Here is a 23506-nt window from a genome sequence, read left to right as displayed (position 1 = left end):
AAAGATATCCACATTCTAATTCCTGGAACTGATTAATTTTACCTTATGTGAAGAGAGGATCTTTGCAGATATGATTTAATTAAGGCTATTGACATGGGGAGAAGAGCTTGGATTATCCAGATGGGCCCTATATCCAATTATAAGTGTCTTTATAAGAGAGTGGAAGGTGGTAATTACATACCGAAGAGGAGGAAGAGAAGGTAGCAATGTGAACACAGAGGCAAAAAGACTAGAGTGATGTGGCCCCAAGTTAAGACATGTCAGTAGTCACCAAAAGTTGTAAAGGGCAAGGAACCGATTCTCCTATCGAGCCTCTGGATGATGCACAGTCCTGCTGATATTTTGGTTTTTGCCTAGTGATAATGATTTCAGATTTATGACCTCCAGATCTCTGAGAGAATATATTTCTCTTGTTTTAAGCCATTTGGTTTGTGGTCATTTGTTACAGGAGCCACAGGAAATGAATCCAGGTCACATTTAATACAATGATACTTGAGAAAGGACCTAAGTAAATGAGGGATGGAGCCACAGGGCTACCTGGGGGCACATGTTCAGGGAAGAAAGACTAGCGAGTGCCCAGGAAGAACCGTGCTTGGAGTAGTCAAGGAATGGCCAAGAGGGTAGTGTCAATGATTGGAGAAGAAAAGAGAAAGTGGTAGGAGATTAAATCAGAGAGCTGAGGGCAAGGGATAGAAGATAATGTAGTCAAGGCTTTGCAGACATGGAAAGCACTGGAGCATTCTGAGCAGAGCGGTGACATGATCTCACTTACATAAGAATCCTTTCTGGGTTCTGTATTGACAAAAGACTCCAAGAGACCAGGGTGGAAACTGCAGGACTAGTCAGGAGCCTCTTGCTAATGTCCATCTCTAGGAATGAGATGATGGTGACTTGAACATAGATGGTAAGCAGTGGGAGCAGGGAGAAGTAACTAGGGTCAGGAAACATTTACAAGAATCAGGATTATATGTGAAGTGTGAGAGAAGAAGAGTCAAAAATGCCTTGACCGGGTTCTTGGCCTGAGCGACTGCAAGAATAGAATTACAATTTCTTGAAAAAAGAAGACTGTGAGAAGAGCACATTTGTGGGGTGAGGGATGAAGACTTTGTTTCTGGATATATAAAATCTGAGATGCCTGTTAGATATGCAGGATGTCCAGTAGGCAGTTGTTTATCTAAGCATGATGGTCAGGGGAGACTTCTAGGCTGGAGTATCAATCTGCAAGTCATCAACAAAGAGATGGTATTTAACACCTTGTAACTGATTGAGATCATCTAAGCAGCAGGTGAAGGTAAAGAAGAAAAGCTGTCTGGAGAACTTAACTCTCAGTCCTACCTCGCATGACTGGGGGCTTTGTGCTGTCAGCCGGGGCACCTCCATGCTCCTCCACATGGGCTCCCTCCAAGAGATGCCTCAGTCTCCAGTGTTCTCCACAGACCTCTCTCTCCAGCACTTGGACTCCCTTGCACCTGGATTCCAATAGGAGAAAGACAGAAGCTCTGGTACCTATTAAAACTTAGGCCTGTACCTGTACAATGCCACTTCTACTACATTCTGTAGGTAAAAGCAAGTCACAGGGCCAGCCCAGATAGACTCCATTTTTTTAAAGGGAAGAATGGCAAAAAATCTATGGCTGTCTTTAATCCCCTGTGCCATCTCATTCCTTCCATGTACTTCCTCTCCTTATTCACCTCATCTCTACTCAATATTCCTTTTTACTATAGCCATATTACAGTGTTTAACGAGTGGGCTCCAGGGCTGGATTTGTCCATGGTTAAATCACAACTCTACCACCTTCCTACTCTGTGAGCTTGAGCAAGTTACCATACTTCTCTGTGCCTCAATTTGTTCAACCATAAATTGGGATGTGGAAGGGAATAAAAATCCTACATCATAGGGTTGTTGTGAGGATTAAATGAGTAAATAAAAAGTGCTAGAACTGTCCTTGGCTTAGTGTTTCATACATGTTAGTTATTGGTATTTCGTAGATCTGGTTCTTGATGCAGAACACAAAGGAGTCAGGCCGGGTCTGGGTTAGGCTCCACAGCAGTGGGTGTTAGAGGAAGAGCTACATATAATCCTTAAATTAACCTTGCAGGAACCTCCACTCCCACCCTCTTGACTTAGTTAATAATTGCATGAGGAATATTTTAAGGGAAGGAGTCTTCTTTCTCAGTTTTAGGAAGTGTGACCCTTAAAATAGAACCCATATTTCTGTAAAGTTGGAACTCCACATCCTTACTCTAAAAGATAATCTCGAAATCATCTAAAGTTCAGTTTTTCTGATTTCTTAGTGCTTCGACTTTCTCCTGTCAAGCCTTGGACCACCAATACTTACATACCCTTTCTTACAGGGCACTTTTCAGATCCATGGGAGAAGCCTACAGCAGAAGCTTGTCTGTATGACTCTGGATATTGGCAATTCCAATCCTGGCATGCAGCACTCTCAGCCCTAAGCAGCCATGATTTACAGCAGCAGAGTCTGGGCAGGAAGTCCAGCAGCTCCTGCTACACATGACAGAACAGAGCCCCAAGCACACAAACCCTGTGGTGAGGGGAGTGGGATTGAGTGGCGAGAACGAGCTGGGAACCAAGGGCAGACCTTTGTGGGTATTGCTAGTCTCTCTCTCTCTCTCTCTCTCTCCGACCATTAGTCATATTCTGTGGTTGTGAGTCTCATTTTTTCAGTTCCCTTCTCTCACAAACAGGTTAATCACTGCTCTTACTAAGAGAGAGCGAGAGAGGAAGGAAAAAAATGATTTAAATTCACTCAGAGGCAGAGAGTAATCATACTATTGCATTAGTTCAGATGTTACTTCAGGGCAAGATTGCTATTAGTCTGCTGAGATTCATCTGGACGTTCTGTCATAAGCCTTCCTGCCATTATTTATTATTTGTTTTTACAGTGCAAAATATGCAAAGTTCAGTTTGAGAAATGCTAAGGTAGTACATAGAGCTGATGCCTAAAATTCTGAAATAAATTGACTTTGTGTCCTTACTGTTTTCAAGAAATATTTTTGTAGTATCAAGTATGGATATAGCACTGTGCTAGGCGCTGGGGAAGGGGAAGATACAGGAAAAGAGAATCAGGTGTTTTTTGAGCCCTTACTCTGGTCAAGGCACCTGACAATAGTGGACTCTAATGGATCCTGGCAGTCACAGTCTGTCCTCAATAGTTTATAACGTAGATGTGGAGATGGCACAAACATAGATGGGTAACATTTTCATTTCACCCATAATTTTCTAGTTTTATTGAGGTATAATTGACAAACAAAAATTGTATATATCTAAGATCTACACAGTGAAGTTTCGATATATCTATACAATGTGAAGTGTTTACCACAGTCAAGCTAATTAACACATCCATCACCTCATAGGGTTACTATGGGGGCGGGGCAAGCAAAAATAATCAAAATATACTCTCTTAGCTTGTTTCAAAATACAATACAGTACAATATTGTTAACTATAGTTACTTGACTGTACATAAGATCTCTATAACCTATTCATCCCATATATCTGAAACTTTGTACCCTTTGACCAATATTTTCCTATTTTCTCTACCCCTCATCCCCTGGAAACCATCATTCTTCTCTCTGCTTCTAAGAGTTTGACTTCTTTAGATCTTTCATATAAGATCATGCAGTATTTATCTTTCTGTTTCTGGCTTATTCAACTTTGCATAATATCCCCAGATTCCTTCATGTTGTCACAAATGACATTCTTTTTAAAAGCTGAACAATATTCTACTCTGTGTGTGTGTGTGTGTGTGTGTGTGTGTTATTTTCTTTATCCATCTGTTGATGACCACATAGGTTATTTCCATATCTTGGTTATTGTGAATAATGCTACAGTGAATATGGGAGTACAGATATTCCTTTGAAATGCTGAGTTTATTTCTTCCAATATATACCCAGAAATGGAATTGCTAGATCTTATAGTTCTATTTTTAGTTTTTTTGAGGAAACTCCATACTGTTTTCCATGATGGCTATACCAATTTACATTTCCACTAACGGTTATAAAGTTTCCTTTTTCTCTACCCGTTCCACATTTATCTTTTGCCTTGTTGATAACAGCCATTCTAACAGGTGTAAGATACCTCATTGTAGTTTTCATTTGCATTTCCCTGATGATTACTTATGGTGAGTACCTTGCATATATAGTTGTCAATTTGTATGTCTTCTTTTGAGAAATGTCTATTCAGGTCCTTTAACTATTTTTAAATCAGGTTATTTTCTTGCTTTGAGTTATTTAAGTGTCTTGTATATTTTAGATATCAACCTCTTATCAGATATATGATTTGCAAATATTTTTTTCTCATTTCACAGGTTGTCTCTTCACTGTGTTGTTTCCTCTGCTGTGCAGAAACTTTTTAGTTTGATGCAATCTTATTTGCTTTCATTTCCTGTGCTTTTGGGCTCAGATCCAAAAATTCATTGTCAGGCCATTGTTAAGAAGCTTTTTCTCTGTTTTCTCCTAGTAGTTTTTTAGTTTTAAGTTTTATATTTAAGTTTTTAATCCACCTTGAGCTTTTTTTACATGGTTTGAGATAAGGATTCAATTTTATTTTCTACATATGGAAATCCAGTTTTAGGAATACTATTTATTGAAGAGACCATTCTTTCCCACTGTGTGTTCTTGGCACTTTGTTGAAGATCAGTTGACCGTATACGCATGGATTTATTTCTGAACTCTCTATTCTGTTTCACTGATCTAAATCTTGCTTTTATACTGTTACCGTACTGCATACTATGATGTCTCCAGCCTTTTCCTTCTTCTTGCTCACGGTTGCTTTGGCTTACGACAACATATTAACATTCAGAAATACTTTGAGGCTAAATGAGAGTATGGGTGGTAAATGTGAGCTCCTGTTCTCATGGAATGCTTTCTCGAGGAACAGTACCCTGGATTATGAATATAATCTAGAGGTCAAGGAGCACGGGCTCTGAGTCCAGATTCAGGTTCTGGCTCTCCCATGTTCTAGCTGTATGAATCTGGAAAGCTACTTAACTCCTCTTGCTTTGTTTTCCTCATCTGTAAAATTGACATGAGTTACATTTACCTCATAGGTAAAAATTAAATGAAGACAAAATATTTACATGAACCATATCATTAAAGTCATCCAAGTGCTATATACATTAGTATTTTTATTGTTTTGATGGTCAGAGAGGAAGGAAGAGCAACAAAATCAATGGCTTATGGTAGAGGATGATGTGGGCCATCTTTTACAGGACAAGAGTAATGAGGATAAGGTTGTTACAGTCCCTCCCACTTTCCATCCTTTTGTTAGCTTGGCTTTTGGAGCCAGAGGTTGTGGGAAATAGAGGTAAGTAGAGGGAGACATAGGATTTATTGTAGTCAATCTCTTGTATTCCCTTTGACATTCTTTAAGAGATTCCAGGAGGGTTTGAATTTCTTTTCAATTATTCTTGCCCTCAAACTGCTCTGTATTTAAATCTGGAATGGGCAGAGACTGGCAAGAGGGGCTTCTGGTTATTTCCCCTTAATCTGAAGTGATCACAGCCACCTCTGAATCCTCAAGGCTCTTTCTTTGAACTACTTTTTTTTTTTTTAACCCTTGATATAGTCTGTACCATAGTATGTTTGCTTTCCCACATGTCATGTGCCCCTGATAAACCCCATAAAGATAAAAATTTGGTCTTATTTGCTTTGTATTCTGACCACAGTGTTTCACAGAAAGTAGCTTGCAATAATTATTGCTGAAATAAGTAAAAGGGTATTTTATAGGGTCAATGATAAGCCCAACTTTAAATAGTAGAAGTCTTAAAAATTTTATTATTCCCATTTTGAACAGGATTTCTGTTCATTCCAGAAATTAGATAGGTATCTTCAATTTGAAGGTAAAATGTGAATTCCTGTTTTTATTTCAGATACTGGTGATGGGCAGAATTGAGAAGCCTCAGCCAGCCTTGGGCAAGAAACAGTACCTCCACACTGTCTCCACCCACCCCCTCCCCGAGGTATAGCACTTTATTAAGAATTTGCTGGAGCTGGGGCTGTAATACTGTTAATGTAATTGGCTTCCTAGTCAAGAGAGCTGTGAGCATAATTTGAAGTCTGGAATAGATATTTTAAGATAAATTGCACTTTCAGCATAGGCTGCTAAGAAACCTCTTCACTACACAATATTAAAAAAGCAACTCATCCACATTGCAGTGTAGAAAATACCACAGGAAAGGAAAATACCCAGATACATTTTGGATTTGTTATCCTTTCCAGTGGTATCGTTGTATAAGAAATTCTTACAATTCAAAATAGAAGTTTATAGAAATAGTTTAATATTTATGGCCTTTAATTCACTTCTTCTCACTATGCCCCAGGCCAGTAGGGATGAAATCATGAGAAGGCAAGTTTCAGTGGGGTTAACTAAAAGAAGGATTTCAGAGAAATAAAAGAGACTAGGTACATTGCATTAACAAAGCAGAGTGTGACCTATTTGTTAAATGCCATTTTGAAGCTGGAGGCTACAAAACAGTGGTTTTCAATCCTAGCTACACATTAGAAACATTATTTTTCCTGTTTGTTTTTTTCCTTTACTTTTTATTGAAATATGACATACATTCAGTGAAATGTGTCAAGATTTACATGTGAAGACTGATGAATTTTTAAAAGGGCACCTACCTTTATACACCATCAGATCAAGATAGAATACATTTCTAGCATCTCAGAAACCTTTCAGGAGGTAACCACTCTCTATCACTGGGACAAGTTTGTCGGTTCTTAAACTTCAGATAAATTAGATCATACAATACGTGCTCTTATGCATCTGCTTTTTTTTTTCTTTCTGAATATAATGTCTCTATGACTCATCAATGTTGTTGAATGTATTAATTATTTATACTTTTATAGTATATATAATAATATGTTATATATGCTGTGTAATATTCCAATGTATAAATATATCACAGTTTATATTCATTCTGCTGTTGATAGACATTTGGATTGTTTCCAGTTTGGGGCCATTATGAATAAAGTGTCTGCAAATAATCTCGTACATGTCTTTTGGTACTATATCCAACCAATTCTCCTGGATATATACCTAGGAATGAAAGCGCTGAGTCATAAGAAAGGCATATGTTTAGCTTTAGTAGATACTGTTAAACATTTTCCAAGATGGCTTTATTGATTTATATTCCTACCAACAATGTATGAGAGTTCCAGTTGTTCTGTGTCTTCTCTAATAGTTGATATTATTTAATTAAAAAAAAATTTAGCCAAGAGAGCTTTTATGAGATACCATCCCCAGAGAGTCTTATGTAATACTTTGGGGCAAGACTCAGGCATTGGTACTTTTGGACGCTCGCTCAAGTTATTCTACTGTGCGGCCAGAGTTGACAACCATGCATTAGAATGACATCCTAACTTGGCTGGCTTTCAGAATCAGCTGGGGAACTTTAGAAGACATAGGCTCTTGGGTCCTGTACCAGACCTACTGAATCAGATTCTCCAAAGGAGAACCTGTGGTTTTGACTACTTCCTGATTTGCATGCAGCTGGTCCTAAGTTTGGCCAACACAAATTTAAGACGTCCATTTAAAATTTTAGATTTTTTTTTTTTACTGTAAAGACTTACATGCATAGTAAAAAGCAGAAGAACAAAAAACAGTTCGCTTGCATATATAATGAAATGTAAGTCTTCCTCCTAACCTAGACTCCCAGTGCCCTCCCATAGAGGCAACTGTATTGTTAAGTTTCACGTTTTGTGTGTATACTTCTAAAAATTTTCTGAACATATTGTATCTGGCTTTCCCATTAGCATCAGGCCTATTCTCTTTATGGCAGCAAATGGCTGCAGTAGTTCCTGACCTCTGAATTTCACACCAGGACACCTAGGTTGCCATTATTTTCTGATCCCTTCTCTACAAACCCTAGTATTTACTCTGTCTCGTTGCTCTGAATTGGGTCACACACTCATCTGTGAACTAGTTACTATGGTCAGAGAATACGAAACATGCTGATTGGCTTAAGCCAATCCCCTAGAGCTAAAGACTTGGTTATTTTACCAAAATAAGTGTCTACAAATGTGAGTGAATTTTCCAAAGGAAAATTAAGTGAATATGTTCCACAGTCATAATGGTTAACACTTAATACCATTAAAAGAGTATACTCTAGAGTTATCAAAAACCCATTTCCAATAACATGATACAGTCCTCTGGTCAAGAAAGTTTCTCCCAGGAAGTCTGGCCTAAACCCCAAAAGGTCCTCATAATATTTGTTTTCTTGTCTTCTTTCCGCTTTTCTTTCTTGATAGTAGGTGAATGGAGGATATGCTTGGGGACGTAAATATGCATATGTTTAACTTTAGCATATAATGCCAAATAGGTCTTCAAAGTAGTCGTGCCGATTTACACACCCATCATTAATGTATAAGATTCCATTTTCTCCACATGATCACCAACACTTGATATTTTCCATCTTTTTCTTTTTGCCACACTGGTGGGTGTATACTGTTATTTCAATATGGTTTTAATCTGCACTTTTCCTTATTACAAATGAAACTGAACATCTTGCCATTTATTTCTTGGCCATTTGGATACCATCTTTTATAATATATCAATTCTCTATCCTTTATTTTTTAAATCTTAGAGTGTTTTTTCCCCTGCTCTCTTTTATTCATCTTACTATGTAAAGACATCCTCCTTCCCCTTGTTGTGAGCTCTTGGGAGTCTCTATAATATTTGAATTTATAGTGTAACGTTCTTTCATTTTATTTTTAGGGTTGTGATAAATAAACCTTTGTTCCTTTTTATTTAAAAAACAAACAAGGAGTATTTTATTTTATTTTATTTTAATGATCAGTTGTCAGGGCACTAAAGATATAAAATGAAGAACTTCATTTCTTCAGAAAAGTTAAATGTTGTTGTATAACTTATGAGGCAAAGCAACTTTGCTCAAATCATTTGCTTTTGGCAGATATTTCAACTTTAGACCAAACCAGTGACAAAGAAATCTGTGATATTGAGGGATTTCTGATAAATTTTAAACTTTAATTTAATTATTTTAATTTGATTAATTTGAAATGTGATTAAAATGCATAGCAATACTTATTAATAAAATGTATACAAGATTACAAGGTGCAGGCGTGATTATAAATTACAAGGTTACTTTCTTACTCAGAAACTTTACCTAGAATGATTTCTATAAAAGTTTTTACAAAATAGTCTGAGTCCATAAACATTGATTATAAGGAACACATGTATAGATGAATTAAAGCGCATTTCAGATAAAATTCCACATTAATATTATATTAGGTCGATTTTTATTAAATATTTTTGCACACAGTTTTCATCAGTATTTTTAAATAGTCTCATATTTTGTATGGGTTTCAACCAAGAAAGTTAGGTTGCCACTGTTTTGGTGCAAATATCCACATTTTCTGCACCAAAATAATATGCCGGGCTCATACCCTCCACTTTGTGTTTTCGGGACTTGAATAGCTATTGCCAGCAAACTTAACTAGCAGAAATTGAATCCCAATTTCATATGGACTTATGTAATACCTCATAAAGTACCCGGAAACACACACACGCATGTACAGTCAATTAATTTATGAAAAAGGAGTGAAGAATGTACAATGAGAAAGTTTCTTCAACAAATGATGTTGGGAAAACCAAAATAAAACTGGACCTCTTTCACCATAAACAAAAATCAACTCAAAATGGACTAAATAAATACTTAAAGACAAGAACTGAAACCAAAAACTCTCAGAAGAAAATACAGGGAGTAAACTCTTCGACATGAGTTTTTGACAATGATTTTTTTGGAATTAACACCAAAAGCAAAGGCAAAAAAATAAAAATAAAAAAATAAACAAATGGGACTACATCTAAGTAAAAACTTCTGTACAGAAAAGGAAACCATCAACAAAATGAAAAGGTATGAAATAGGGGAAAATATTTGCAAACTGTATATCTAATAAGGAGTTAATATCTTAAATATATAAATAACTCATAAATTAAAAATATATATAAATAACTCATAAAATAGAAAAAAAATCTGATTTAAAAATGAACAGAGGATCCAAATAGATATTTTTTCAAAGAAGACATAAAACGGCCAACAGGTACATAAAAAGATGCTCAGCATCACTAATCATCAGGGAAATGCAAATCAAAAGCACAATGAGATATCAGCTCACACCCGTTAGAATGCATGCTGTGGGAAAGACAAGTGATTACAAGTGCTGGTGAGGATGTGGAGAAAAGGGAACCCTTATGCACTGTTGGTAAGAATGTAAATTGGTGCGGCCACTATATAAAACAGTACAAAAGTTCCTCAAAAAATAAAAATAGAATGGCCATGTGATCCAGCTATCCCACTTCAGGGGTTATATTTAAAGGAAATGAAATCACTATATCAAAGAGATGTCAGCACCCCCATGTTCATAACAGTATTATTTATAATAGCCAAGATGTGAAAATCACCTAAGTGTTCACCAATAGAAGAATAGATAAAGAAAATATGAGATATATAGAGATGTAGATATTCATATATACAATGAAAAATTATTCAGCCATAAAAGAGAAGGAAATCTTGTTATTTGCAACAACATGGATGGACCTTGACAACACTATGCTAAGTGAAATGAGTCAGATGTAGAAAGACAAATACTATATAATCTCACTTACATCTGGAATCTAAACAAACACACGAACACTCAAACTCACGGATACGGAGAACGGATTGGTAGTTGCCACAGGTGGGGGGGTGTCAGGTGAGTGAAGTAGGTAAAGGTGGTCAAAAGGTACAAACCTCCAATTGTAAGATAAATAAGTCCTAGGGATGTAATGTACAGCATGGTGACTATAGTTAAAAAAAATTGTGGATTTTATTTATTTATGTTTTTATTTTTGTTTTGAGTTATTTTTTAATTAAGTTTGTGTAACACTGGTTCATACAATTATAAAATTACCAGGTGCACATTATCATTTGACATCCGTATATCCTATTGTGTGTTTACCACCCAAAGTCCAGTTTCCTTCAGCTACTATATATTTGATCACCTTTACCCACTTCTCTCTTTCCCTAACCCCTATATTTGACCCTTTTTACCCCGTCTACCTCCCCCCTCCTCCTCCACGCCTTACCCTCTGGTAACCACTAGCCTGTAGTCCATGTCCATGAGTCTTGTTTGTTTGTCCTGCTCGTTTGTTGCTTTTTGGTTTATATCCCACATATAAGTGATACCATATGATTTTCAACTTTTTTTGTCTGGCTTATTTTGCTTCGCATGATTATCTCGATGTCCATCCATGTTGTTGCAAATGGCAGTATTTCACCTCTTCTTATGGCTGAGTAATATTCCATTGCATATATGCACCACAGCTCCTTTAGCCAATCGTAGACTACTTAGTTGCTTCCATGTCCTGACCGCTGTGAATAATGCTGCTATGAACATTGGCGTGCAAATATTTTTTCAAATATGGGTTTTCAAGTCTTTGGGGTAAATACTCAGTAGAGGGGTTGCTGGATCATATGGTAAATTAATTCTTGTTTTTTTGAGGAACCTCCATACTGTTTTCCATAGCAGCTGTACTAATTTGCAGTCCCACCAACAGTGTATGAGGGTTCCTTTTTCTCCACATCCTCTCCAACATTTGTTATTAATTGTCCTGTTGATTATAGCTATCCTAACAGGTATGAGATGGTATCTCATCGTGATTTTGATTCGCATTTCCCTAATAGCTAGCGATGGTGAGCATCTTTTCATATAGGTGTTCGCTATTTGTATGTCCTCTAGGGAGAAGTGCCTGTTCAGGTCCTCTGTCCATTTTTTGATTGGATCATTTGGGGTTTTTTTTTGTTGTTGTTATTGAGTCATATAAGTTTTTTTGTATATTTTGAATATTAGGCCCTATTGGAGGCATTATCTGTAAATATATTTTCCCATTCAGATGGTTGTCTCTTTACCTTGTTGATGATTTCTTTTGCTGAGCAGAAGCATTTCAGTTTGATGTAGTCCCATTCATTTATTTTTGCTTTTACTTCCTTTGTTTTTGAGGTCAAATTCATAAAATCATCTTTAAGTCCAAAGTCCTTGAGTTTCGTTCCTGTATTCTTCTATGCATTTTATTTTTTCAGGTCTTATATTAAGGTCCTTAATCCATTTTGCATTAGTTTTGGTGTGCGATGATAGACAACAGTCTAGTTTCATTCTTTTGCATGTGGCTTTCCAGTTTTCCCAGCATCATTTATTGTAGAGGTTTTCCTTTCTACACTGTATGTTTTTTGGCTTCTTTGTCAAAAATTATTCGCCCATATAAATATGGGTTTACTTCTGGACTCTCAATTCTGTTCCACTGGTCCATGTGTCTGTTTTGCTGCCAATACAATGCCATTTTGATTACTGTCACTTTGTAGTATGATTTGAAGTTGGGCAGAGTGATGTCTCCAGCCTCATTCTTTTTTCTCAAGATGGCTTTGGCAGTTTGGAATCTTTTGTGCTTCCATACAAATCTGATGATTTTTTGTTCTATTTCTTTAAAAAATGCCAATGAGATGTTGATGGGGATTGCATTAAATCTGTATAATGCTTTAGGTAATATGGTCATTTTAACTACGTTGATTCTTCCGATCCAAGAACATGGAATATCTTTCCATTCCTTTGTATCTTCTTCGATTTCTTTTACTAGGGTCTTATAGTTTTCATTATATAGGTCTTTCACTTGTTTTGTTAAATTTATTCCTAGGTATTTTATTCTTTTTGTTGCAATTGCAAAAGAAATTATTTTTTCTACTTCTTTTTCTGACACTTCAATCTTAGAATATAGAAACACTATGGATTTTTAAACATTGATTTTGTATCCAGAGACTTTACTGTATTTGCTTATTGTTTCTAGTAGTGTTCTTGTGGAACCGTTAGGGTTTTCTATATAGAGAATCCTGTCACCCACAAATAGTGCCAGTTCGACTTCTTTGTTTCCTATTTGGATGCCTTTTATATCTTTCTCTTTCCTGATTGCACTCACTAGGACCTCCAATATTATATTGAATGACAGTGGCAATAGTGGACAGTCTTGCCTTGTTCCTGATCTTAGAGGGAATGTTTTTAGTTTTTCACCATTAAGTATAATGTTGGCTGAGGGTTTGTCATAGATGGCCTTTATTATGTTAAGGTACTTTTCTCCAATACCAATTTTATTAAGTGTTTTGATCATAAGTGGATGATGTATCTTGTCAAAGATTTTTTCTGCATCTAATGATATGATCATATGATTCTTATTTTTTAATTTGTCTATGTGGTGTATCACATTAATTAAATTGATATATTGAACCATCTCTGTGCCTCTGGGATGAAGCCCACTTGATCGTGGTGTATAATCTTTTTAATATGATGCTGTATTCGGTTTGCTAGTATCTTATTTAGGATTTTTGCATCTGTGTTCATGAGAGATATTGGTCTGTAGTTTTCTCTTTTTTTGTATTATCTTTACCAGGTTGTGGTATCAGAGTAATATTGACCTAATAAAATGTGTTGGGAAGTATCACCTCCTGTTCGATTTTTTGGAAAAGTTTGAGGAAAATAGGTATTAAATCTTCTTTGAATGTTTGGTAGAATTCACTGGTGAAGCCATCTGGTCCTGGACTTTTACTTTTTGGTAGGTTTTTGATGATTGTTTTAATTTCCATATGGCCAATAGTTCTATTTAGAATTTCCAGTTCTTCTTGATTCCGTCTAGGAAGGTTGTATTTTTCTAAGTACTGGTCTGTTTCTTCTAGGTTATTAAATTTGTTGTTACATATTTTTTCATGGTATTCTTGCATGATCCTTTGTATTTCTGCAATATCAATCATAATTTCCCTCTTTCATCCCTGATTTCATTTGTGTCCTTTTTCTTTTTTCTTTAGTGAGTCTAGCCAGAGGTTTGTCAATTTTATTAACCTTCTCAAAGAATCAGCTCTTTGTTGCATTTATTTTTTTTCTATTGTTTTTTGTTTGTTTCTTTTCAGTTTCATTTATTTCTGCTCTAATTTTGATGATTTCTTTCCTTCTGCTGACTTTAGGCTTCATTTGTTCTCCCTTTTCTAGTTTTTTTTAAGATGAATTGTTAAGTTGTTTATTTGGGCTCATTCTTGGTTTTGGAGATAGGCCTGTAATAATATGAACTTTCCTCTTATAACCGCTTTGCCATGTCTCAAAAGTTTTGATATGTTGTACTATCATTATCATTCATTTCAATATATCTCTTGATCTCTCTTTTTATTTCTACTCTGACCCAATTATTCTTCAGTAGCATGTTGTTTAATCTTCATGTATTTGTGGTTCTTCTTGCTTTCTTTTTGATCTCTAGTTTCAAAGCATTATGATCAGAGAATATGGTTGGTATGATTTCAACCCTCTTATATTTGTCGAGGCTATCTCTGTGTCCCAGTAGGTGGTCGATTCTTGAGAATGTTCCATGTGCACTAGAGAAAAATGTATAAGCAGCTGTTTGGGGAAGGAAGGCTTTGTATATATTAATTATGTCCAGTTGGTCTAATGTGTCATTAAGGATGTTATTTCCTTATTGATTTTCTATTTGGATGATCTATCCATCTCTGACCGTGGGGTATTTAGGTCCCCTACTATGATAGTATTCTGCAACTCTGCCTTTTAATTGGTGAGTTCAGTCGATTTACTTTTAGGGCGATTATTGAAATATGAGGTCTTCTTATAGCCATTTTATCTTTTATTTTCTGGTAGCTTGGTGTTTCCATTGGTTACTTGTCCTTGTGTTTCTGTTTTTTTTTTTTTTTTTACTTTGGTTGGCTTTTGTGGGTTTTGCCTCTGGTTCTTCTTGTTTTATGTTATATACTTCAGTTCTCAATCTTTGGTGTGTGGTTACCATTACGAATATGAAAAAGAATAGTTATATATATACAGTTGTCCATTTTATTCTGTATGTGCCTTATCTCCATTCCCCTTTACGAATTTGGGTCTTTGTATCCTCCCCTTTTCAGTTATTGTTATCTCGGTTTGTCCCTATGTATGCTGAACATTCATTACTATCTTGTTATAGCAATTCTCTTATTATTATTTAAGCTTATAATGCCCTGTTCTTGGTAAGGATTGCATTTGTCTGCTTCTATTTGCTACTAGTCACTTTACTCTTAATTATATTGTTTTGTTTTTTTTTTTGTCACCTTGTATTAGATGAGCTGACCCCTTTCAGTATTTCTTGTAGTGCAGGCCTTGCAGTAGAGAATTTCCTCAATTTTTATATGTATGGAAAGGTCTTAATTTCTCCTTCATATCTAAAGGAGAGCTTAGCTGGATACATTATTCTAGGCTCGTAGTTCCTTTCACTTAATAGTTTAAATATTTGATTCCATTCCTTTCTGGCTTGTAAGATCTACACTGAGAAGTCCAATGATAATCTAATGGTCTTTCCTTTATATGTTACTGTTTTCTTCTCCCTGGCTGCCCTGAGAATTCTGTCATCATTGATTTTTGATAATTTTAATACAATGTGTCTTGGCGAAGGCCTTTTTAGGTTGTGATAATTGGGTGTTCTGTTGGTTTTTTGAATTCCAAGCTCCAGCTCATTTCTTAGATTTGGGAAGCTCTCATCAATTATTTGTCTGAAAATGCTTTCTAGTCCCAGTTCCTTTTCCTTGCCTTCGAAAATGCCCATTATTCTTGTTTCCTCTCCTGATGGTGTCATCTAGTTCTTGAACTTCTCTTTCATTATTTTTCATTCTTCAGTTTCTCTCTTCTTCCTTCTGATTCATTTCTAAATTTATGTCTTCGATATCACTGATCTTTTCCTCCACTTGGTTGACTCTATTTCCCAAGCTTGCTATTTTATTTTTGAACTCTTGTGGTGTGTGTGTGTGTGTATGTGTATGTATGTGTTTTATCTCCAGAAGATCTATTCTGTTCTTTTTGAGGGGTTCGATCTCCTTGCTCTACTCATTTAGTTGTTTTTTCAATTCCTGAAATTGTTGATATGACTTGTTTTGGAACTCACTGAGTTTTTTCAGAAGTACCATCCTGAATTCTCTGTCATTTAAGTTGCATATTTCTATGTCTGTAACCGTATATTCTGGAGATCTTTCTCTTTCCTTCTGAAATGTCTCTTCACCTTGGTAGTTCATGGTGTTTAATGGACTATTTTCCATGTGGGCATTAATGGAAGTGTATTCTACTGGTTCTCCAGAAAGATTTATTTTGTAAAGGTCTCTCTTTAGCTTGTTGCAAAGAAGGTGCTTTTCTTTTGGTTTCCAGTAGGTGGCATCTAAGCCTCTTGGATCCCTGCTTTATATAAAGCCTTAATAATGCTTTTTTAATTTTCTTGTAGATATTTAATCATGCTCACTACCCTCAGTTTCAGTCCCTGTCAGTATCAACCACAGTCTTGGCAGCGTTTGCTCAAATTTCCCTGGGGCTCTGTGGTGTTCGGTCTCAGAGGATAAGCGGGGAGGGTCCTCTGCGTTAAGAGCTGGGGGCTGCGGCTCAGCCTTGGATTTTGCAACATTGGCCAGCAAAAATCAACTGTTGTTTCTCTGCAGTGTAGTCCTACTTCTCTGCTTTCTGCCCTAATGACTGGGCCCTGCAGCTGGCCGGCCCTGGGGAGCTCACAGCTTTCCCAGGCAGGGCCGTTTAGGGAATTTGCTACAGGAACTCACTGCTCCTTCTCCATTCCCCCTTCTCCTACAGGGAACTCAGGAGGCTGCAAGAGGCAGCTTCTTTATTTCTCCCAGTCTACTGCTCGACACCCAGGGTTCTGACCTGTGGTAGCCCTTATGTGCAGATTCCACACTCAGATGTGCTGGTGTGCAGTTTGGGTGTTTTTTTGTTGAGTTAGATGTTCAGCTTATTGTTGTTTCAAGGGGAAAGATCTGCAGATGTCTCTCACTCCACCATGTTTCCAAAGGTCAAGATTCCATGTTGTGTATTTTAAAGTTGCCAAGAGAATAAATCTTAAACGTGCTCATCACAAGAAAAATTAATTCTGTAACTATGTGTGATGATGAGTGTTAACTAAATTTATTGTGGTAATCATTTTGCAATATATACATATATCAAATCATTATGTTGTACACTTAAAACGAATACAATTTTATATATTAATTATATCTAAATTTTTAAAAAAGAAAAAATCCTTGAACTGAACCATAACAGGATTTTTTAATTCTGTTAGATTATTTATTTTTTACCATCTTTTAATTTTCAATTCAATAAAAACTTTAAAATTATTTTATCAGTATTTTCATTAAAAAAGGGGGTGGTGATGGTGGAAATTAAGCTGTTACTCTCTCTCCTGCCCACATTATGGCCCAGCAGGAAAAGCACTGACCAAAGGCCAAATTCATAAAAACTTTCAATTAACTAATAATTGTCAGCATGTTTCCATTTAAATATCTTTTCTTCTTTATCTCTGGTTGATTATCATATCCTTAGGTCACTAAAGTCTGCTTTTGAGACAAAAATGATTTCTCCCCCAAAAGTCAGGGGAAATATAAAAAATGAAATTAGTGATTAAGGATATAAGTTAATTAACCCAATCATTTTGGCTTAATTATTTAAAGTCCAGTTTTTTCCCTCCAATACACCTGAAAATACATTATTCCCAGCTATGAGAATTATATGGAGATCTGTAATTTTTCATTGATGAATTTATAGCTCTCACATACACAAAGGGAAGAAATAGAATCTTGAATGCAATCCACACAAAAATTATTATGCAATGACACGTACATATCATTTGAAAAGCAAGAGGGTTTTTTAGACCTAAAATATCTGGGCTGACAGACTTACTTACGTTTGGTTTGTAAACTAACTTACATCAGTTGGAGTAGGGAAGAGGTAGTAGAAGAGATGGAGGTAGCACCAGGGTTCATTCTCATAGGACAGAGAGGCGCTCATATTTATTTGAACAGATGCTGCCTGAGGATTCTCCAGTGGATCTTCCTCTAACTTCTCTGTGTCTTCTGAAAGGTCCTTCATTCAAATAAGGTTGTAGCAAGAACTGGAACTTTAGAGTCATAATTTATAAGTTTCTTCTCTCCCCACTGATAGCTCCTCCTGGGTCCTCTGTGCTGGATCCCCTTCCTCACAGCCTCTAAATATTGAAATGCCCTGGAATTCTGTTCTTAGATCTTTTTTTTTTTTTAGTCTGTCTACTCATTCCCTACGTGACATCTACCAGTCCTATGCACTAAATAAATGTGTATGCTAATAACTCCAAAATGCATATCTCCTGTCTTCTTCTTAAAACTCTAAATTTATTTATCCATCTGCCTACACAGTATCTCAAATTGAATGTTCTAGAAGAATGTTAAATTGGATATATCTAAAATCAAACTCTTTATTTTTTCCACTCAACTAAATTCTAATGTTTTCTCTTTCCTACTTCAGTAAATGGCTTCATGATTTATCCAGTAGCTCAGGTATCATTCTTACTGTAATCTTCTATTCCTCATTCTCAATCGTTACATCTAATTCAGTCTGAAGATATCATTGCTTTCATCTTCGAAATGCATGCTAACGCCTACCACTTTGAGCCTCCCTCAACTGCTAATAACCTTCCCCTGTCACCACCAGCTCTTTCCTGCAATGGCCTCCTAAGTGGTTGACTTGCTTCTGTGCTTGCCTCTTTACAGGCTAATCTCCATAGTGTTTCCAAGATCAATCATCAAAAAATATTAATCATATCACTTCACCTCTGTTCTCATACCCCAAAGGGTTTCTCATATTAATCCCAGAATAAAACTCAAATAGTCAAGACTTGTAGGTCATGTAAGGCTCTGTGTGATCTGTCTCTGGCTGCCACTTTCATTTTCTCTCTTACTATTCTTTGCCCCCATACCTCTATGGTATCCACACTGGGCTTCTGGGTGGTCCTTACATCCAGCATTCCCACCTCAAAGTCTTGAAACTTGCTTCCCCCTAAGTCTGGAACACTCTTCCCACAATGTTTACATGGCTCACTCCCTCACTGTATTCAGGTCTCTGATCATATGCCACCTTCTCTGAGAGGCCTCATGTAGACTCTCCCCCTCCCCACAATACAGTATTTTGCACCATATGAAATTAACATTTTTGTAGGTTAATTTTAATTAGTTCAACACATACATATAACATTATTGTATTTACCTGTCATCCTTTATATACTTAAGGGTTTAATATTTATGGCCTTATTGTCTGTCTCCTCCCAAGGACTGCAAGTATCTTAAAGACAGCAGCTTGGATTGATCATCTCTAGACAGTACCTGAAACAGAACATTTACAGATCAGGTGCTCTCCACTTCTTCCACCTTTTGCCTGGCCCTTTGATAAATTAGGCTTATTAAAGTGCCTTCTGTGCAGTCACACTGGCATTTTGGGTGTCCAAGCTCTTTCATTCCTTATCAAGCACCATACTCTGGTAGCCTCAGAATTTCATTTTTTGAGATCCTGCCATCCCTCTTACATTGGTTTTTCTTTCAGATTGTCTGGTTATAGGATTAGCCTGCACTTTCCTTTGAACTTCTGAGAGCTGTGTATTGACTTTAAGAACCATGTCAGAGGCTCTTCAAAATGGCTTTTCTTGGGCATTTTAACCCTTTGTGTGACGGACGCTCCCAGATTCTCAGCCCTCTGGGGTTCCTGTACTTCTGCTTCAATAAACAGCATTTCTTGGGAGTTCCAAATTAAATCTAGGAGGGAAGTTCCCTTTGTCTCTTCCTCTGCCTCTGCATAATGAAATTATCAGCAAGATGAGGTTGAAAATATACATTCTGCTTTTAGAGAAATGAGATTTCTACTTGAAACTCTGAGGGCTGATAAGTTCCCATTACTGCAATGACTTGCAAATGTGTCAATTCTGTGATCTTTTTAGGAATATATTCATCCGAGCTGCGTCTTGCTTAGCTCAGGCTATTATATTTACTTATGTTGTACTAAGTGCTTTCCAAACTATTTAATAGTGGATGGAAACTTCAGTCATCAATATGGTAATGTTTAGGACCTTCCCCCCAAAATGCACCCAAAGACTGTAGCTTGAGTTCCCAATTATAGTTGATTCAAAGTGCTGCTTGAGTGTCAGTATTAAAGAAAAAAGTAGTAATGACACTTGTTAAAGATGGTAAGATAGACTTTATTCAGGACTATTGCAAAGATATAGGAACTACTATGATAGAATTTTGCAGCAGGGGAGAGAGATTGGGTTCAGCTCTGAACACGGAATGGACAAGTGGCAATTTACAGCCAAGGAGCAGGGTGGGGGTCAGTGGATGGAAAGTTACTAAGAGGAAACATCAGGAGTAAGGGGGAGGCAGGGTTCTGGCTAAACTCGGATAACAGGATTCTTGCTGAAGACAGGCCAGCGTGATCAGACACCACCTGGGGAATGGTGGAGGATAAGGGACCTGATTAGATGTCAAGGGTGATAAGATATCGAGGGTAGAGGTTAAACTGACTTAGCAGGGTTCAAATGAGGTAGGGAGTATAGCATAGAGTAGCAATCGAGGGCCTGGACTTGGAGTCAGACAGACCCGATTTTGAATCTCATTGCTCCTGTGTGTATTAGTCAGAAACCACGCCAATAATTTTCACAGAAAATGATTTCATAGAGGGAATCAGGGTATGAGTATTAGGGACCCAAAAAGGTAAAAAGAGAACATTGGGGCACCAGACATTGTAACTTTAGAAAGCAGCTACTGTCCCTGGGGCTAGTGGAAACAAAGAGGATAAGGTCAGGACCTGGAAGCTGGGCTCAGGGGTCCTTTGTAATTAGAAGGTAGATTTCAGGGAAGGGGGTGCTAGTCCACTGCTGTTTGTACATCTGAGGGGCTGCTTCTGGAATGTGGAAAATTACTGCTGCTGAGGTGAAACAATGCTCCTAGGGTGATGGTGACAATACCAGGAAGCAAACAGAGAGAAGCAAGTTCTCTTTCCCTCATCCAGCCTTAGCATCTCCTTCTGGCATGCCAACAAAGAGCCATTGATAAAGCAGAAATGTGGTTTGCAGAGTCCCAGTCTCAGCAGCATAGAGCAACGCATAGAACAGTGGTTTTGAAACAGAAAGAAATGGCCTAATAACAAGTATAATGGCCTTACATAAATTACACAACCTTTCTAAGCCTCATTTCCTCTACCTGTGTAATGGGGAGAAATGCCTCCTATCAAGGTTACTGTGAGGATTAAATGAGTGATGAATATAGATTGCTGTGTAAATATTTAGACAGCAGCTTCAGATCTATGTCCTTGACACCCCATCTTCAGCTCACTCCAGCAGCCAAAGGAAGACAGGGAAAGGAGAAGAAAAATGAGAGAAAGGAGAAGGAGGGGAGAATGGAAGGAATGTGTGAGGTGCTATGGGCACATATAGCCACTTCTAAGGGGAGATTTAACACCACTAGAGAGAAGGGCCAAAGCCCTGTGGACAGTGCCTGGTCTCCTTGAGAAGGCTTTTCCTACTTGGAACGAATTACATGCCCCAGTACTTTTAATGACTCTGGGGGTTGTTATGATTTTTGAAAAATCGAGCAAACTAATAAATGTAACTGGAGGTATGTGATCATTTTCTAAAACGTGAAGGCTCAGTGGCTTGGCAAAGGATGACAGCAGGCGGTCTTAATGAGTTAGACCACAAATTAATCCTGCCTTGTTTCTCCTTTAACAGCCTTTTTTTTTTTTTTTCCTGTGTCTTTGGCTGGTTCCAGCAGCTGTTCCAACTGTGTAATTAAGTCATTTCTAAGAGAGCTGAGCAGCTGGGTCAGCACTATATGTTCTAGTGATCACTGGCTGTCAGGGTGAAGCTTAAATTAATATTCTGAGTAGTTATTGAACTTATGGGGCCCCATCTTCATGGAAACCAGTAACTGGAAACAATATTGGTATTCAGGCTTCTACTTTCATCAATAGATTCAAGGAGAGATAAAATCCAGAGCCAGCCTGATATCACCAACAATATTTCTTAGAGTAACTGTTGATGTGAAAAAAACAGATAAGACTAAATTTAGTCCATGGAAGTGAAAATGTAATGTTCACTGTGTCTCCCCAAACTGGGCGAGACGGTGTCCCCCCACCACACTGAGGTGTCTCCCTTTGCCTTTAGGCCTCATTTCCTTCCTGAATATAAGCATAAATTTCCTATCATGCAAAAGGGTCGCTTTGTAGGGATATAAATGGAAATATACTGGCTGTATAAACTTACGAAATTAGTTTTGCAGGCGGAAGGAATCTTAATTAAAGGACTGCTTTGAAGTAATAAAGAGTAATAAAGCATTATTCATTATGTTCACCTTGGCACTAGCCCCATTCACTTTAATGATCTAATTTCTATTTTTCTTATTTAATGGATGACATTAGATTAGCTTTCCCAACAGGTTCATTTCCAAAAATTTAATGAAGTTGAGCTAAGTCTATATGGCAGATTATTAGGGTTTCTGCTTAGAACCACCAAATACCCACAGTCTTGGATTCAACTTTCTGTTTGTGGACAAGATGAGATTTATCAGGAAAATTAGTTCTTTTCATACTAAATCGTTATGTCCTTCATACTAGAAAATCACTTTACCTTGTCCATCTCTTCCAAATGAATAAATTTGCCATAAAATCATGATTTTTGTGACTTTCCATTATAAAGGCTTGAACAAAGGTAATCATTTAATGTATGAGAATCGATACTTGGGAATTTAACCATTGGTATGTAATAACCAAGTCTTACCAGAGAATGGGGGATGGGGTGGGCAGTGTTTTAAGCATTTATTGAAAGCAGTAACAAATAAAACTTAATTTTTATTAAAAAAAAAATTAAGATGAGGCTCCACCCACACTCTCTTAAAACAGGCTCCTTCTGGAAAGGGCACAGGATTTACTACAAAGGCCTTGGTTTGTCGGTCTGCCATTACCAGACAAGATGGAATAACAAGGACTGCATAAAACTAAAAAAATAAAAATAAAAAAATAATAAAGTAAAATAAATAAAATAAAATGAAACGGTAGTTTTTAAAATATGAACATTAGGAAACAGAGGATTAGGACATGTAAGAGATGATAAAAAAGTAAATGAGGTGAGCCTTACAATCTATATAATCAATGCAATCCTAAACAAGATCTGAAAAGTGTTTTTGTGTAGAAATTGAAAAGCTGGTTCTAAAATTCTTATTAAAATGTAAAAGACCAAAAATAGTCAACACAACTTTGAAAAAGAAAAACAAAACTGGAGGGCTTACGCTATTTGATTTCAAGATTATTATAAAACTACAGTAATCAGACAGTATGGCATTGACATAAAGAAAAACGAATAGATCAATGAAACAGAATAGAGATTATAGAAATAGAATTATATGTATCTGATTCAGTGGAGAAAGGTAGGTCCTTTCAGCAAATGGTGCCAGAACAATTAGAATATCTATTGTTTAAAAAAAGGAAAAAATTTAAAAGTAAATAAAAAACAACTTCAGTATACATTTTACATTACATAAAAAAATAACCAAAATGGATCATAGACCTAAAAGTAAAACCCCAAATTATAAAACCTCTGGAATACATAGGGGGAAATCTTTGTAAGCTTGGG

The sequence above is a fragment of the Rousettus aegyptiacus genome, unplaced genomic scaffold (genome assembly GCF_014176215.1).
Source record: "Rousettus aegyptiacus isolate mRouAeg1 unplaced genomic scaffold, mRouAeg1.p scaffold_m13_p_3, whole genome shotgun sequence".
Taxonomy (NCBI): domain Eukaryota; kingdom Metazoa; phylum Chordata; class Mammalia; order Chiroptera; family Pteropodidae; genus Rousettus; species Rousettus aegyptiacus.
This window is presented reverse-complemented; position numbering follows the sequence as displayed.